The sequence below is a fragment of the Callithrix jacchus genome, chromosome 6 (genome assembly GCF_049354715.1).
Source record: "Callithrix jacchus isolate 240 chromosome 6, calJac240_pri, whole genome shotgun sequence".
In the NCBI taxonomy this organism is placed as follows: Eukaryota; Metazoa; Chordata; class Mammalia; order Primates; family Cebidae; genus Callithrix; species Callithrix jacchus.
In genome coordinates, this window is record NC_133507.1 from 41,710,795 (window position 1) to 41,725,837 (window position 15,043).

The 15,043-nt window shown below is 38.0% G+C and overlaps 1 long non-coding RNA gene across 1 annotated transcript; it reads right to left on the reverse strand.

The window, feature by feature from the left end:
• Window positions 1-328: 328 nt before the first annotated feature.
• On the reverse strand, window positions 329-8,985 carry LOC144576749 (uncharacterized). The gene is made up of 3 exons (XR_013519216.1): window positions 8,902-8,985; window positions 1,720-1,816; window positions 329-1,091 (listed from the first exon to the last, which is right to left on the reverse strand). It is a non-coding gene; the product is annotated as an uncharacterized LOC144576749 (long non-coding RNA).
• Window positions 8,986-15,043: the final 6,058 nt, after the last annotated feature.

Here is a 15,043-nt window from a genome sequence, read left to right on the forward strand (position 1 = left end):
GAAATAACAATTGCATGAAATATTTTGAAATTGTGTTCATGTATGATAAGTTTCTTTTCATGGAAACCAACACTTTAAATGAAATTCATCATGTTGGACTTACATTTTGCTTCCTTTGGGTTATTCGGTTCATGAAATACTTTGTTTTCAGGTTGCTATGGGACAGTATTTGTTTACTACACTGAACATTTCAGTAATTCTATTCCAGCAAAAAGAGATTTTAATTAGTCTATTATTTCATGCTAATTCTCTGGAAATAAATAATCCTATCAATGTTTCAGAGTTATTTTTAAGTTTACAATGAATAATTAGAACAGATAATGGAGCAGCCCCTTGACATTTTCTGTGTTACAGATACTGTTTACAAGCTAATGAAAGTTAGCTTTATTCCACAACATGGAATACATAATATATAAACATGGACATATATTTTTAATAAAATTTCACAGAATTTACAAGTACTCTGAAGACCATTCATAGACCATTTTTCACAGTTAAAAATCCAGAAAGTACTCAGAAAATGTAATAAGTTGGACATTTAAAATTTAATAGCTCACACTTATTGTTTTACAATTTATTGAAATATTTTTACCTGATAGTTCAATAAAAAAATCATGCCAAGTACAAAGTAGCTCACATATTAAAACAGATGTAAATCACACACAACACGTTTCTTTATTTGTTATTTTTAAACTTCAACAAGCAATAACAAATTAACATTTAGGAATTCACCTCACTTTATGTATGGATCTCATAAGTAAGATGAGAAAGTAGTGTATTTACTGTTTTATACTTTAGTAATTATTACTATGTATACATTTTATCTAAATATAGGATTAATTTTTCTTAAGAATGAAAGGGCCGAGGCGGGTGGATCACGAGGTCAAGAGATTGAGACCATCCTGGTCAACAAGGTGAAACCGTCTCTACTAAAAATACAAAAATTAGCTGGGCATGGTGGCGCATGCCTGTAGTCCCAGCTACTTGGGAGGCTGAGGCAGGAGAATTGCTTGAACCCAGGAGGCAGAGGCTGTGGTGAGCCGAGATCGCGCCATTGCACTCCAGCCTGGGTAACAGGAGAGAAACGCCATCTAAAAAAAAAAAAAAAATGGAAGAATATCACATATTTGAGCACATTCTGTGCCCTTAGTTAGCAATTGCAAAATCATCCTAATTTAGGGAAGTAGTTACGAGATAAAGTATTGCCCTTTATACTTTATTCATTGATAAAGATACTTGAATTGAGTGATTCGACTTGGTTACCTCAAAATAGATGCCAGAAACAATGAAACTAATCTTATTAACGTAAGTGCATATCCTTTCAAAGTGTATTTATATTGCTTTAAAGAATGTCAACCACAAAAAAAAAAAAAGAATGTTAACCACAATTTTAGGTGAAGAGATAAAAATTAGCTCTTATTTTCTCATTTCAATGTGTTTTTTTGTTTGTTTGTTAAATAAAAAGTATCATCTCACGTGATGGCAATACACTATTTCCCCTTCTTTATTTTATTCTCAGATAAAAATAAAGAACACTTTCTCTTGGTAGAGTGACAGAACTTAATCACACTATCAAGTAACCTAGAAAACATGTCACACCTTTTGCAAACAAAGTGGCTATATCTCCTGTAACATTTCCAGAGGATTGGCATGGAGAAATAAAAGTTGAGGAAGAAGAATGGTGAATATTACCAATCCCATAAAACACAAAATACTTACGATTGGCTTCTATTTTGCAGAAGACTCTTTTGCCTTTTGTACTTGAGACTATGCACGGCATAATGCATTGTGGTTGCCTCCAAATGTGATTCTTAGACTGAAAAGGAAAAGCACAGAAGACATGTCTGTTCTTTTCATGGAGTCACATAAATATTCATCATGATAATATACAGTCTTCAGGTGGTCTTGAAATCTTTGTCATTGTACATAAGGAAGTGCCTATATAAATGGAATAGCATTATCAGAAAGTTAAATAAGTCCATCACCTAGAAAACATAAAGACCAAGTGCTTTAAATCCCTGAAGGTAATTTTTAGGAGGATTTTGCTAATTTACCACAGTAGAATGTTCATTGTTGTTATACACATAATAGACATTCTACTACTGAGACAGTAACACAATCAAAATTCATTCACATATCTTTTTAAAATTGTATATTACAAATCACATGTGCTATCTAGATTTTCTGTTTTTATGAGAATATTTTAATAATACCATCTGAAATGTGATATTTTTACATGAATGCACATAATCAAACAAGAAAAATATTAAGGAATTATATTTAATATAAGATACATTTTTACGTTTTCAGCCACATAAAATTCACTGTAGTTTAAATAACATTTTCTTCATCTCACATTAAACTTCTGTTAAAATGTAAGATCAATGAAACTGAAATATTTGGACAGCAAAACATCTATGACCTTCAAATGTACTTGTTAAGAAAACCATGTTGTGAGTCAGTATAAAAAGTTGATGACTAGATATGTTTTTGCTGTGGTCAAAAGACTAGAAAATTTAAAATGGAAATGAAAATTGTTTGATTTAGAAAGAACCAAAGATGTTCTAAAAATATGTTTTAAATAAGAAAAAATTGTTCTTACATAAAGTTCAACAGGCTTTAGCATTTCAAAACTATAATTTTAAAGCCCCAATATATATATTAGCTACATTAAAATATAGGCTTAAAAGATTTCATCTGTATACATGCTGTAAAACTAGTATAATTTTGAAAATTTTATTTACGTATGTTTAATCCAATTTTAGTAAACTATTTACACAACTGTGTAGATTCTATGCTCTGCCAATTAAAAAAAAAACACAACTCTACTTCACATTTGTATTTCTACAAAAAAATCTATATTTTGAAAGTAAATTTCACAGTAGGCCGAGATAAACATCCAAATTTGTATGATTTAAAAATTTTTTGATTTAATTTAAAACCACATTATAATTTTACACACATGTGAGTAGGATTTTTGTTTTTAATGAATCACTCTCTCAACTATGGACAGTTACCTGTAGCGTATAGTGGCAAATATATTTGGAAATCATCAGCCTAGTATGTAAAAATATAGAAGCAAATGAATAAAATAATTACCAAAAAAACTAAATTATTAACTGTACGGATAAAAGTTTCTTCATGTAACAAAGAATCACCTATATTTTCATCCTGTCCTTTTCATTGCACAGTTGCTTGTGGAAAATGGCTATATTAATGGAAATAGAAAGCTATAAATAATAAGAAATAGGAAACGTACCTTCACACCACTAAAACAACACAGTTACAATCATGATCTTTTAAGAATGACTAATACAGCAATTTTTGTTAAATAATCAACAAATGAAAGCATTAACAGTCAGTCATTGTCTTCCAGCAGAATTTCCAGATAAGATTCCAGCTGGCAGCTCTAAAAAGCAATTAAGGTTATCCCTTTACAGTAATTCACTCTAATTCAAAAAAGACATTTCAAAAGGCTATCATAGAATTTGTGTTAAAGAGAGAGTAGTGTAAAAAAGCACTATCCTCACAGTGCACCTAACTGTTACTTGCTTACAGTTTTCTTGACACTGCATTGGAAAAGATAAACTAGATATCAAACAAGTACAGTAAGTTTAATATATTCAACTACCTTTAAACAGAATGCACATAATTTCCCACCTATATATTCAAATTCAGACACCTAAGCCAGAAAGTTGGTAGTAATATTACAAGACTTCTAAATAATAAAATCAATAATAGAAGAAGTGACTGCCACGAAGTGACTTACCAGAAATGAATGACACAATATTTGGAGCATCGAATTAGGACATTTCCACCTATTCTACTTCCAACGATTCTATTCCTAACCTTTATAAGCAACAGTTGTGGCAGAAATTGGAAATAAGATTTTCATGTCAATTCAAATGTTCCCATTGAAAAGCTGTCTATTTATTTGTGGTAAATTATTTTACCTTCCCACATTTTCTCATTTGTATACTGCAAAAACAATTCTAAATTTTTAAGGTTAATTTGAAACTTTGATAAGCCACCTAGTACAAAGCCTGATACCTAGCAAATGTTCATGAAACACGGGCAATTTTTCTTATTACTACCACCTAGGCACTCTAGCCTGAACTGTGGTAGCCATAGTTACAGAAATTCATAGTGCAGTAAGAGTACATAGGTATAATCAACAGGTTACCTGTCAGCCTCAGGTGTGAGGAAAATGTGATTTGACTACAGACAAGGTACTCATTTTGGGACTTAATTGCATAGTACATACCAAGAGGCACACAGAGAAAGTCCTTCTTTATTAGCCTAAGGAAGGTGAAAGGTACAAATTTAAATTCATGTGGAAATATTGTTTGGAATGGAGTATTTGCTTTGTGATGAAATTATGTATTTATGAAAGTTGATTTTTTTAATTCCTGAAGTGAAATCTTTATTGGACGCTATAATATATTTTATCATTCTAATATTGAAAAAAATTGTACGATCCTAAAATATATGGGCCAAGATTCTGTTATAAAATGGCAGCAACCATTTGTTGCTGTTTTCTTGATTTATTTTTTCCAGGTTTGGCTTGAAACAGCTAAAAGTTTCTAACAGTATACAGAGGTCAAAGAAATTAAGAAATATTACTGTATGTTGTACTTAGGTTACAGTTGCCTTTTCTGATAAGTCCAGATATCATTGATAAACACAGAAGGTAGGGAAATTCTGGGCAGAAGAGGGATGGTCCCTAGTGAGGGCTCTACCTTCAAACTGAAAAGCCTGAGATCATGGACCAAAATGCAAACTTACATGCCTGTTTTACACTCGAATGTTGAATTTTTCAAAATCATCCTGGCCCAACTCTCACCCATCCTGCACCCAGAAAAAAACCTGGTCTCAGCCTGCAGAGAGAGGAGAAGCAGCTGGACACTAGATACTATAGTTGGGTGTCAGAGAGAAGGGGCTTGACTTCAGAAGTACAGCTTCACCTCAAAGCTTCAGAGAGGAGTCTGGCCAGGAAGATTATCTTCATGCTCTGTCCCCATTTTATGTCACCTTCCCACTGAGAGCCACTTTCATCAGCAATAAAATTTCCTGCATTTACCGTCTTCAATTTATTTGTGTAACCTCATTTCTCCTGAATGCTGGACAAGAACTTTAGTGCCAAAAGTATGGAAACAAAAGGCTGTCTGATGATTAATACTGACTGTCAACTTGATTGGATTGAAGAATAAAAAGAATTAGTCCTGGGTGTGTCTGAGCGGGTGCTGCCAAAGGAAATTGGTATTTGAGTCAGTGGGCTGGGAAATGCAGACCCACCCTTAATCTGGGTGGGCACTGTTTAATAAGCTGCCAGCAGGCTAGCATATATGAAGAAAGAAAAATGTGAAAAGAGAGTTTGTCCTAGCCTACCTGCTTATATTTGCCTACTGTATTGGATGCTTCCAGCCCTTTCAGAATCCAAGTTTTTCAGTTTTGGAACTCCCACTGACTCTCCTTACTCCTGAGACTGCAGGTGGCTTATTGTAGAACCTTGTGATCATGTTAATTAAAACTTAATATACTTCCTTTTATATATATTCCATTAGTTCTCTCCCAATAGAGAACCCTAATACAGATTTTTGTACCAGGAGTGGTTCTACGGGTAAAGAATATTAAGAATGAAGTGCCTTCATTGGTTTTAGGGTTTCTAGACCTATCTGCTTAATAAGATTAGACCTCAAAAATGCTAAGGACCCTCCTTCTAATTGTATAGAGAATACTGATACTCCTTGGCATGAACTGTTTAGAGTTATGCGAAATTAATGCATCTGAAACTCCTGATTCATCGCCCATGAAAGGCACAGAGTTTAGTGACTCTATACATAATACTTTTTACCATAAGTGTAGAACTAAGCACCATAATGAAACTGGTTGGCAGATCCTAAGTTCAGTGGAGAAAGTAATGGAAAAAAAATGATGAACTCAGGGATTCATTCACCTGGCTTCAAAAGCAGATACTGAGCATGAAATCTGCCCTGAGTGAAAGTCCTATTTCCTGTGGGGAAAGAGCTGAAGTGTAGAAAAACAGACACCAACTCTTATCATGCAAGTGGCTCACCTGCAATGAAAGGTACATGCACAGACTCACCAGGTGTCTACAGTTATAATGAGGACATTGATTAGAAAAGAATGTGACCCTGCAACTTAGAATGGGGACATGTGAAAGGACCATGATGAAGCTGGGTACAATGAATTTGTAAACTCCGATGAATGTTTTTTCCAGAAGAAACAGCTGTAACATCCCCATTAGAGGCAATATCCCTTCCACAAGCCAGGCTGCCACCAGCCGATCCAACTTTTACTTAGGTGATAAACCCTGTGCTACCTGAGGCGATAGTGAAGGCCTCCCTTCAGGCAGTTTCCAAGCAAGACAATGTTAATTCTCTGAAGGAACCACTCCCAACAGCCTTGTTTGCTTCTGAACCTATAATTAGACTAAAGTTCCAGTGGGCCCCTACAGCTGAGGTTGAGAATGTAACCTATGAGGAGGTGCACTACATGCAAAAAGAAACACTTGACTTTTCAAATTTATGTAAACAGAAATCTGGAGAACAAGCATGCGAATGGATCAAGGGTGTAGAATACTAGTCAAAGGAATATTGAGTTGGATGATGCTGAATTTATTAATTTGGGGCAACTAAGTAGAGACTCTGCATTTAATGTTGCAGCTCGGAGAGTTAAAAAAACGTTCTGATAATTTATTTACTTGGTTAGCTGACATACAGATTGAAAGATGGCCCATGGTAAGCAACCTGAAATAATTTTTCTACATCCTTCGAAAGAATTATGAAATGGCCCATTGTGAGCATGCTTAAAATGCCTGATCTCCCTGTGTTTAATGTAGAGGACAGCATCCAAAGGCTTAATAAGATTGGGATGTTGGAGTGAATTAGTCACTTTAGACCTACTCATTCCAGCTGGGAGGGTACAGAAAATATACCCTTTACCAACATCTTGTAAAATAGATTTGTTAGGGCAGCACCTGCACCTTTAAGGCCTGTAATTATTATTCTCTGTATGTCAGATCTAACATTGGTAACCACAGTAACTCAACTGTAAAATTTAAATACAATGAAATTAGTCCTGCCATGGCAAGTGCCAAGTGACAACACTCAACTATCAAAGGCAAGGTTGGTGTAGCTACATTAATGGACAGCAGAGTCAAAGCAGCAATCAGAATAATATGACTCATGTAGAGCTCAGATATTAGCTAATTAACCATCTTTCCTGCAAGTGAAAGTGATAGGAAGCCTACTGCATTCCTACTTAATTTATATAAACAGAAAACATCTGGGTCAAAATGAAGGAAGATTAATTTCAAATATTAAAAAAAGAGAATGACAGCCCCTCAATCAATTTCCAGACTTCAGCCAGTTTACAGACCCAGAATACCTTGAATCAAGGGAAGGCCAGGTCCCCTTGAGGAAAAAAACCCACTACATGACTGACAATTTATGCAGTGAATCCTTCCTGAAGTAGACTTCTGAAAGGATGACTGTGCTTTGGAGACAGGGAAATTATCAGACATTTTGGACACCACTGGACACTCGCTGTGTGATGATATATGAATACTCACCAGAAGCAATTTGCCTTCACCTGACAAGGCCACCAATATATCTTTACATTCCTATCTCAGGGGTATATCAACTCTCCAGCTTTGTGTCATAATCTTATTCAGAGACATATTGATCAAATGCGCTTCTGCAAGATATTACATTTACCCATTACATTTATTACATTATGTTGATTGGATCCAATGAGCAAGAAGTAGCAAACACACTGGATTTATTTGTGAGACATTTGTATGCAGGAGATGGGAAAAAAATCCAACTAAAATCGAGAGACCTTGTATCTCAGTAAAATTTCTAGGGGTCCAGTAGTGTGGGGCTTCTGGAGATATTCCTTGAAATGTGAAGAATAACTTGCTTCATCTGGCCCCTCCTAAAACCAAGAAAGACGCACAATGTGGCCAGGAGCACTGGCTCCTGCCTGTAATCTCAGCACTTTGGGAGGTGGATGTGGCGGATCAGATCAGGATATCTAGGCCATTCTGGTCATCATGACGAAGCCCAATCTCTACTAAAATGCATTTAAAAAAAATTACCCAGTTGTGGTGGTACATGCCTGCTACATGGGAAGTTGAGGAAGGGGAATCACTTCAACCCAAGAAATAGAGATCACAGCTGAGATCATGACACTACACTCCACTCTAACAACACAGGGAGACTACGTCTCAAAAAGAAAAGAAAGAGGAGAAAAGAAAGAAGAAAAAAGAAAAGAAAGAAAACAATGCCTAATGAGCTTATTAGAATTTTCAAGGCAACACATTGCTAATTTGGGTGTGTTACTCTTGCCCATTTATTGAGTGACCTGGAAGGCTGTGAGTTTTGAGTGGAGTCCAGAACAGGAGAAGGCTCTGCAATAGATCCAGGTTTCTGTGCAAGCTGCTCTGCCACTTGAGTCACGTAAACCAAAAGATACAATGATGGTGAGGAGTCAGTGGCAGATGGGGAGCCTTTGGCAGGCCACCATAGGAGAAGCATAGTAAAGACCTGTAGGATTTTTAGAGCTTTTGATAGGTCCCCATAGGTGAATCACAGTGGAGACCTCTAGGATTTTGTAGCATGGCGCTACCATCATCTGAAGATAACTACTCTCTTATTGAGAGACAGACCTTGCCCTGTTACTGGGCTTTAGTGGAAACAGAATGTTTGATTCTGGGTCATGAAGTCACCAGGTAGCCAGAACTGCCTGTCATGTATTGAAAGCTTTCTGACTCATCAAGCCATAAAGTGAGGTGTGCAGAGTAGCATTCCATCAGCAAATGGAAGTGGTATGTACATAATCAGGTTACAATAGGTCCTGAAGGTACAAGTAACTTACATGAGGAAGTGGCTGAAATGCCTATGGTCTCCACTCTTCCACACTGCCTTCTCTCTCTCTCGACAAGCACTGATAGTGCCATGCAGAGCCCCTGTGATAAGTTGACAGAGGAAGAGAAGATTACCTGGTTTACAAATACTTCTGCTTGATATACAGGGACCACCCAAAAGTAGACAGCTGCTTTCTTTCCCTGACATCCCTAAATGACAGCAGTAAAGGAAAATCTTCTCAGTGGTCAGAATGCTGAGCAACACACCTGATTGTAAACTTTGCAAGGAAGGAGTAATGCCCATATATGGGAATATATACTGATTCTTTTGTCACCAATAGTTTCACTGCATGGTCAGAGATTTGGAAGAAACATGATAGGAAATTAGGTACCAAAGAAATCTGTAGAAGAGGTATGCAGACAGACCTCTCTGAGTAGTAAAAGACTATAAAAATATTTGTATCCCACTTGAGTTCTCAAAACTGGGTAACTCTAGCAGAGGAGGATTTTAAAGATCAATTTAATAGAATGACCTGTTCCACAGACAACACTCAGCCTCTTTCTTATGCCACCACTGGAATCACCCAATGGATCAGTGAACAAAGTGTCCATTTAGCCAGCAATGGAGGTGATGCATGGTCTCAGAAATGTGGACTTCCACTAACAAAGGTTGACCTGGCTATGATCACTGCTGAGTGACCAATTTACCAGCAGCAGAGACCAACAATGAGAGCTTGATATGGCACCATTCCTCAGGGTGATAAGCCAGCTACCTGTTGGCAGGTTGATTATATGGAACACCTTCTATCATGGAAATCGCAGAGGTTTGTCTTCACTGGAATCAACACTTACTCCAGATATGGGTTTGCCTATCCTGCATGCAATGCTTCTGCCAAGACTAACATCCCTGGACTCATGGAATGCCTTATCCACTGTCATGGAGTTCCAGGCAGCATTTCCTCTGACCAAGACTTTATTACTCTACAGATAATAAAGTATGTCAATGGGCTCATGTTAATGAAATTCACTAGTCTTACAATGTTAGCCATCATTTTGAAGCAGCTGTATTGAAAAAATGGTGGAATGATCTTTTGAAGTGACAATTATAATACCAAAGCAAATTGGTGGCAATACTTCACAAGGCTGGGTCAAAGTTCTCCAAAAGGCTATGTATGCTCTCAATCTGCATCCAGTGTATGGCACTGTTTCTCCCATAGCCACAATTTAGAGGACCACGTATCAAGGGTTGGAAGTGGAAGTGACACCACTCACCATTGTGTCTAGTGATCTCTTGCAAAATTTTTACCTTCTCTTTCCTCCACATTATATTCTGCTGGCATACAGGTCTTAGGAGTTACAGAGGTGGGTGTGGTGATTGATTCACACTATCAAGATGAAATGAGTCTACTACTCCACAAGGCAGGTGAGAAAGAGTATGTATGGAACAGAGAAAATTCACTGGGGCATCTATTAATATCACCAACCCTATGATTAGAGTCAATGGGAAATTACAACATCCTGATCCAAGAAGGATGAGAAATAAACCAGACCCTTCAAGAATGAAGGTTTGGGTCACTCCACAAAGAAGAAAACTGTGACCTGCTGAGCTGTTTGATAAAGGCAAACAGAATATAGAATGGGTAGAAGAAGACAGTCATCAATACCAGCTATGACCAAATTTAACAGCTACAGAACCAAGGACTGTAACTGTCATGAGTATTGCCTTCTTTTATTCAAAATATGTTTGTGCATGTATACACTTGTGCCAAGAAAAGTCTTCATTTTATTTCCCTTATCATGTGACTTCATATCAGAATTTAAGTATTTTTATGTAACAATAATTGGGTTGGGAATTGGTACATTTCTGGTTGTATGAAAGATGCTTGTATTATGTTAGAGATAATTTTGACCTTAATATTGCCTTTATTTGAAGATTATGTGTAATCTCCAGGAGATGTATATGTGTTTAATTTGATAAGCAGTACACTTATGATGATTAATACTGATTGTCACCTTGATGGGATTGAAGGATGCAAAGTATTGATCCTGGGTGTGTCTGTGAGGGTGTCTTCAAGTGAGATTAACATTTGAGTTAGTGGGCTGGGAAGCAGACTCATGCTTAATCTGGGTGGGCACCATCTAATCAGCTGATAGTGCAAAGAGCATACAAAGAAGGAAGAAAAACAGGAAAAGCTTCGAATTGCTTAGCCTTCCAGTCTCCATCTCTGCACTGTGCTGGATGCTTTCTGCTCTCAAATACTGGATTCCAAATTCTTCAGTTTTGAAAGTCAGACTGCCTGCCTGTCCTTGCTCCTAAACCTGAAGACTGCTTATTGTGGGACCTTGTGATCATTCAATTAAGACTTAATAAACATACACACACACACACACACACACACACACACACACACACACACACAAAATCAGTTCTATACCTCTAGAAAACCCTAACTCATACAGGCTATCATACTGACCCTCCATTGAGCTGTTAACACTTAAGCTATCTACAGATGGCTGAGCTAAAAGAGTACTGCAACACTTATTCTAAAGTATCAGGGATCACAAGCTACACCCTCAGAGGCTGTCTCAGAGCTGATACAAAGGTTGCCCCGGCCAATACCCTAAAATGCTCACCCTAGCTCTACATCGACTAACCTCCCCATCCTGTGAGTGGTGAAATACAGCAGATCCAAGTGAGTGGAGTTTGCCTCTGCTGGAACCAAATATCCTGCTTCACTTGGGGTCTGCCTGGGATTCATCAAAAGTGTAAGTGAATGCAGATCTGTCAGATCTCTCTCTTCTCCTCAGAATATTGTCTCATCTATGCCAATTGCAAACTACAGGATGCACCCCTACCATCCCTTTCTTTAGAGTGAAAGGAATGCTGGCTCCATTTTCCTTTTTGAAGGTCTAGCCATCATGTGAGACAAGAATGAAGTTCTGTGTCAAATGAAGACATCTGCCTGAGGCTACTCCTCAGTGTTGATGAAAGGCCCCAAGACTGAATACAGTTCCTGACTGTTTCGTTAGGACATGGCGCACATTTCCTGACTTTTCTATGGGAATTTTCCTTTCTTCTTCCATGATTTGAAATGTGTCCTACCTATTGCTTTATAATGTTAAGTGTTTTGACACAAACTGCAGAAATATATCTAGAAACAATAAGAATTTGGCCCAGCTATCAGATATGCAATTCAGAGCAATACACTTTCTTTCTATTCTTAGAGGTGCCGTCCTTACCTCCACCAAAATAACTTCACTTGCAGGCAGTGCAAGGCGAATACTCCTCACCCTCTCCCAACCCAGCAAGAGCACTTCAGCATGTTGGCAGCATGCACGTGCCAGGCTCAATGGCCACGCTAGGTGGGAGAGAACAGCAGCTGCCGCCAGTGACTAAGGGAAGTCTAAAGAACCAGAGACACTACACAGCACCTAGCCAGTGTTTCCCACTTATAGTCCATTTATACCAACCCATAGATTATTTCCTCCCCTGGCCATGGGATTCAGCTTGGTATAAACCAGCGGAGGGATACAATGATTAAAGGAATTCATTTGTATAGAGTGAGAGGTTCTTCCACCATTTTTAAGCTGTTTTTCTCTCCTCTTTTTTTCTGTGCAAGAGAATACTTTTCCTACCTCATCACTCTGCTTACAATAGGGAAGTAACAGATGAACAACTCCAACCAGCAAATAACTGAAAATTTGGCAAGGCCTGTCAGAAAATTAATCTACATAAATCCACGCTAACCCTGAGACATCTTTTTATCCAAAACACAATTCTACATTTTCAGCTGACCCCCTAGAAAGGAAAATCAGATCTAAGGAATCCAAAGCCAGGCAACAAGCACTGGTATAAATGGGAAGGACTGATTCCTGCTGATGAACCTCCTGGTTAACTAGCCTCTGCATAAGGAGATCACTTTCCATGACATAGATAAGACCCAGGGAACCCAAAGGCTGACAGCAATAGGGGGAATGGAGGCATAGGCGCTCTCCAATTCTTGAGTGCAGGCCTCAATGGCACTGATAGAAGGTATCTGTCTAAGGTTGCCAGGTTTTGGGGATAAAAGAGAGACAAAAAATACTCTCCGCTGGAGAATATCCTGAATGACTGGGACTACTTTGACTCTCAGACTCTAGAGGAAAATCGCCTCATATTCCTCTGCAGAAAGATTTGGCCAAATTATAATCTACAGGAAGGACTGGATTGACCACAGGGAAAAAAAAATCCTGAAGTTGAACACCTTTTCTATAAATGTGAGGACCAATGGTATGCAGGCTTTCTTTTTTTTTTTTTTTTAATTTTTTATTGGATTATAGGTTTTGGGGTACATGAGCAGAGCATGCAAGACAGTTGCGTAGGTACACACATGGCAGTGTGCTTTGCTTTTCTTCTCCCCTTCACCCACATTTGGCATTTCTCCCCAGGCTATCCCTCCCCACCTCCCCCTCCCAGTGGCCCTCCCCTTTTCCCCCCAATAGACCCCAGTGTTTAGTACTCCCCTTTCTGTGTCCATGTGTTCTCATTTTTCATCACCCACCTATGAGTGAGAATACGCGGTGTTTCATTTTCTGTTCTTGTGTCAGTTTGCTGAGGATGATGTTCTCCAGATTCATCCATGTCCCTACAAACGACACGAACTCATCATTTCTGATTGCTGCATAATATTCCATGGTATATATGTGCCACATTTTTCCAATCCAGTCTATTATCAATGGGCATTTGCAGGGTAATTTAGACTTTCACCGACAGGATAGGAAAGATCCAGTCCTCCTGCTTGCTATCTAAGGAGAGGCTGCAACTGTAATCCCAGAGAACTAAAGAAATAAACCACCTTGCCATGAATGTACCTATGAAATAATCTTGCATGATCTGCACATGTGCCCTAGAATCTAAAGTACAATAAATATAAAATTTAAAATAAAAATAGAAAAGAAATAAACCCTACAGGTACCTCTAGGAGGGAATCAGCTCTCTCCAGCCTTGCTTCTCTGTGTATATCTAATCCTTACTATCCAGTTTGTCTCTCTTGCTTGACTCCTCCTAGAAATCCTCAAATTAGATAAGCCCCAGTCTCCCTCTTAGCCCTCGAACAGATGTCTGGTGAATCTGGCACCAGTAAGGTCCAGGTACCCGTTTCTTAACAAAACTGAAGAAAACTTAAAAGGGATCTTGGAAAGTTTTCAGCTAACCCTGACGAATACTGTAGAGGCTTTCCAGAATTGATCCCAGGTATTTGAACTCTCCTGGAAAGATATTATGTTATTTTTGAATCAATAACACTGAGAAGCACATTGCTCTGCAACTGGCAGAGATTTGCGGATTAGCTGTGTATTACATATAGTGTCAGGCAGAAAGTCATACTTTTTACTCAGCTGTAGGAAAAGCAGTATCAGTGGATCACCCTAAATGGGATCTCCATGATGAGATGGGAGAATGGAAGAGGAGATAGTTTCAAGTGTGCATAATGGACGGCTTCTATAGAACTACAAGGAATCCTCTAAATTATACCAAGTTATGCATGATAGACCAGGGACTTGGGGCTTCAGGGGTCATGGGCACCCCCATCTCCAGATGCAGACATGGGGCTAGTACAAAATTCAGCCTTTCCTTCACCCACACACCTACATATTTCCCTTCCCATGAGGGGTGGAACACAGCTGGTTGAATGTCTGGAGTTTCCCACTGCCAGTGAAAATTCGGCTGGCTAGTTCCAGCACCCGAGCATTAAAATTCCCGCCCCCACCTCGTGAAGAGTTCACAGAAATATCCGGCTTCGCCCTGGCCACATAACTCAAGCCTCATAACCACACTTTAACACTAAATCCACTATATATGTTTGACTATTGGTTTAGTTCAGAACTATAATTTTATTTAACAAATTTCACTGACACTTTTTTTATTAAATGAGAATTATAACAGGGATTTCTTGAATTAAAAGCAAATCGTTTTCAAGCAAAATTTTAGGAACTATGAAAAATAAATCACTTCCAGACATATTGAAACCATAACCTAAAAAAATCTTACGAAGTTTTTGTCTAGTTTTGGGTTTTCCTGGAAGAAACTTTTGGGGATATTTTACTAGAACAAACGATTTTCTTTACTGTGAGCATGCAAAGTAATTTTATTTTGACACGATATAGAGTTTCATG